Source organism: Empidonax traillii, unplaced genomic scaffold, assembly GCF_003031625.1.
Source record: "Empidonax traillii isolate 1590-97213 ecotype Southwest subspecies unplaced genomic scaffold, ASM303162v1 scaffold3134:size21357, whole genome shotgun sequence".
Taxonomy (NCBI): Eukaryota; Metazoa; Chordata; class Aves; order Passeriformes; family Tyrannidae; genus Empidonax; species Empidonax traillii.
The window spans coordinates 17196-21357 of record NW_020958327.1 but is presented as its reverse complement, the minus strand read 5'-3'; the positions used below and the strand labels follow the sequence as shown (position 1 = coordinate 21357).

The 4162-nt window shown below is 66.9% G+C and overlaps 1 pseudogene; it reads left to right on the top strand.

The window, feature by feature from the left end:
• Positions 1 to 396: 396 nt before the first annotated feature.
• LOC114072410 lies at positions 397 to 3875 on the top strand (annotated as a pseudogene).
• The last annotated feature ends 287 nt before the right edge of the window (positions 3876 to 4162 follow it).

Below are 4162 nucleotides of genomic sequence, written 5' to 3'. Positions count from 1 at the left end.
TTGGGGGTGTGCACGTGTGTGAGTGTACACAGACACACACACAGAGTCACACACACACACACAGCTGACAGATGGAGCAGGCAGCAGAGCCAGCATCCCGCTGCCATGGCAACTGAAGCGGCTACCAAGGCAACGAGATGGCCACGGGGACAGCATGACCATGGGGACAGATTGGGAGGGACAGCAAAGCCCTCCCAGCTGGGCTATTTACCCCCCAGGGACCGGAGGGGGAAGGGGTCCTCTGGGAATGGGGACAACACTCTCCCCAGCATCCCGTGGCACCCCCTGGATGCCCCATATGCCCAGACAAGGTGGGAAAAAGGGGGGGAATGGGGGTGCAGAGACATTCTGGCAGGGATGTGCCCCCTGCCCACTGCACCCCCGCTGACCCCACAGGGATCTGGCCCCCTGGACCCCTCAGGCACCTCGGACCCCTTTGCCCGGGTGTCGTGCTGAGGGCACACGCTGGACACGGCCGTGAGTCAGGGTGGGAGGTGCTGGCACCCAGAGGCTCAAGCACCTCGACCCCTCCCACCACGGCCACCTGTCCCTGTGCCCAGCAGGTGGTTAAGAAAACCCGTTTCCCGCACTGGGATGAGGTGCTGGAGCTGGAGCTGCCCGAAGGAGGAGCTGTGCTGAGTGTGGAGCTGTGAGACTGGGACATCGTGGGCAAGAACGACTTCCTGGGGTCGATGAGTGACCACAGCTCAGGACCCACAGGGTTGGGGCAGTACCACATCCACACCCTGCGTGTCCTGGGCTCTGCCCCCAGCGAGGTCCAGCACAGGGTGCTGGCGCTTGTCCCCTCACCCAGCCCCTGCCTCTGGCCCCTCAGCTCGAGTTCCCCGTGGACACCATCAGCGCGGACCCCCCCAGGGGCTGGTTCCAGCTGCTGCCCTGGCCCAGCACCAGGCAGGAGCACGGGTGAGTGATGGGACAGGCAGAGGGGACAGGCAGAGAGGACAGGTAGCTGTGTCCGGGGCAGCACGGGGGGCACCCCATGGAGGGTGCTGGGCACAGGACCTGCCCGAGCCCCTCGTGTCATTGCAGGGGGCAGCTGGGTGCCTTGAGGCTGGCGGTGAGGCTGCTGGAGAACACGGTCCTGCCCCCCCCCCCACCACCAGCCCCTCATCCAGCTCCTCACGGAGCCCGTCCTCTGCCCAGACCAGCTGGGTGCTGCAGGCTGGGGGGACCCTTGGGGGTGGCTGAGGACCACCCCAGCACGGGGGCCTCGCTGTGCCCACCCTGCCCTCCCTACAGCTCCCCGATGGCACAACCCTGGCCATCCTGGAGGAGGTGACCTCGGGAGAGAGCCGACAGGATGTGGCCATCAAGCTGATGAAGATCTTCTTGGGGCAGATGGGTGTTGCCCGTGACCCCCACCCTGCGCCAGGGGCACAAGGGAGCGAGATATGGGTGTGGGAACGTGTGGGGGGAGTGTTCTGGGCGTCCCTATGTGTGCTGCTCCATCCCCGTGGAGCAGCTCTGGGGGATATGGACATGGGCACATGTTTCAAGACATTTTGGGGTCCCCAGGCTCCATCTCTGTGCCATGGATGCAGGGTTGGATGCATGTTTTGGGGTGTTTGGGGTTCCCAGGTGCTCAGCTCCATCCCAGTGCCAAGGATGTGGGTGGTGGAACAGGTGGGGGATACAGATACAAGTGGACATGTTTTAGGGTGTTTCGGAGTCCCCAGGTGCACTGCTCCATCCAGGTGGATCAAGTGGGGGCTATGGACATGTGCTCACTTTTTGGGGTGTTTTGGGCTCCCCAGGTGCTCGGCTTCATCCCCGTGGGGCAGATGAGGGCGGTGGAGAGGGTGGACCAGGGCACCTTCCAGCACCCCCACATGCTGCAGGTAGTGGCACAGGATGAGGCCGGGCAGCCCCTCACCACCTACCTCCAGTGCAAGGTGGGTGCCCCCACTCCCAGCACCCAAGAATCCCCCACAACCCCCCAGCACCCAGAAAGCCCCAGCCACAGCCCGTGGGCAGGAGGCACCCCTGTCCCACAGGACAGTGGGAATAGTCCTGATCCCAAATCCAGCTATATTGGGAGCACTGGGGTCCCAGCCCTATCTGCACTGGGGTCACTGGGGTCCCAGCCCTGTTGCCCAGCACAGGGTGACTTTCAAGGTGCCACCCACCCTCCCAGTGCCCTCAGAGTGCCCTGGAGCTGTGGCAGTGGCTGTGGGTGCTGAGCCAGGCCACTAGTGCCACCCGGGCACCTTCCACACCAGCCCCTGGACCTGCTGCCTGCAGCCTGCCCGTGCCGGTGGGGGCACTGCCAGGGGCTCTGGGGTCCCCTGAGAGGGGGTATCGGGTCCCATGGGATGGAGGTTTTGGGGTACCACGGGAGGGGAGTGTTGGGATCCCCTGCGATGGGGTGTGGGATGGCCGGGGGTGGTGTGTTAGAATCCCCTGCCATCAGTTGCCGGGTTGCCCCGGGTGGGGGGTGTCGGTGCAGCCGGACCCACAGCACGGTGGTGCTGAGCGAGTGGAACGACCCCCTGGACCCCGCGGCGGCGGCACAGACCCTCTACGGGCACCTGCGGTGAGGGAGGGAGTCCCAGGGACCTCGGGCTGCCGGGGGGCAGCCTGCCGAGGGTCCCTGTCCCACGGGGCAGGGGGGCCAGGAGTGACACGAGGGTTCTGGGGGACTTTTGGTGCTGCCAGGCAGGGTGGGAGCGTGCTGGGGGTTCCAGGGGACCTTTGGGTGCTGAGGGTCCCTGTCCCACAAGGTGGCTGTGGCCGGGGGTCCTGTGGGCAGCGCAGCGGCCAAGCCCCCCTGCCCGGGGCAGGCAGGTACGGGGACACCTGGGGGGCGATGGGGACCCTTCACCCCACACACCCCACACACCCCACGGAGCACTGCGCTGGCTCCCCCACCTGGGGACAGCGGGGACACATGGACACGAGGACACATAGACATGGCACGAGGAGACAGCAGATACACAGGGACACACGGACACGCAGACATGGGGACACAGGGACACAAGGACATGGGGACACAGGGACACAGACACGGGGACACATGGACGTGGGAACACGCAGACACAGGGATATATGGACACAGGGACACACGGACATGGAGACACAGGGACATGGGGACACAGGGACATATGTACACGAGGACACAGGGACATGGGGACACGGGGTCACAAGGACACAGGGACACACAGACATGAGGACGCAGGGACACAGGGACATGAGGGTGCGCGGACATGGGGACACAGACAGGGGGACGTGGGGACACACAGACACGGGGACACCCTCACAGTCACATGGTGCCTGTCCCTGTCCATGCGGTGTTGGGGACAGGGGTGACAGGGATGGCTGCCACGGTGGGCTCTGGGGGGGTGCTGGGCATGGGTGGGGGGCAGTCAGGGTGAGTTGGGCCACGGGTGGGTGGTGGGGGGGCACAACAGGTGGGTTTCGGAGGGGATACAACAGGTCAGTGCCACTGTGGGTGCCGGGGTGGTGCCAGAGGTGGGTGTTGGAGAGGGTACAAGGAGTGGGCGGGCACTGAGCACTGACCCCCAGCCCCAGGTGCGGGAGGTACCCGTCGGGCAGCGGCTGCAGGAGGTGCTGCGGGACCTGGACATCGCCCACGCCGCCGTCGCCCACCGTGATGAGACCTCCGAGCCACCTCCGAGCCCCCCCTGTGCCCCGAGCCCCCCTGCACCCCCAAGCCCCGCCCGCTCGGGGGGCCCCTCCTGCCGCCGCGGGAGGCGCAGGGACGCGAGTGGGGACACGGAGGGGACGCGGGGCCACCAGCCCGGCACGGGGTGTATTGTGTAACACAGAGATGTACATGGCACCGGCTGGACGCGGCTCCCTGGGGCAGCGGCGGGCGGCACGGGTGGCACGGGTGACACGGGTGACACGGGTGGCACAGACGGCTGACGCGCAAAGAGGCCACGGGTCGAAAAGCACCAGCCCACGATGCATCGCCACGAGAGCGGGACGAGGAGGGGACGGACAGACAGACACACGCGGGGACACGTGGTGGGTGGCGCCGGGTGGCGCGGGGCGGGGCGGGAGCCCCCCGGGCGGGGCTGCGGCGAAGCGGCGCAGGCGGCGGCGGCACGGGCGGGGGTGGGGGGCGAGGGGCACCCCCTCACCCACCTCAGTCCTTGAGGTTGGCCTCGGACACGCCCTG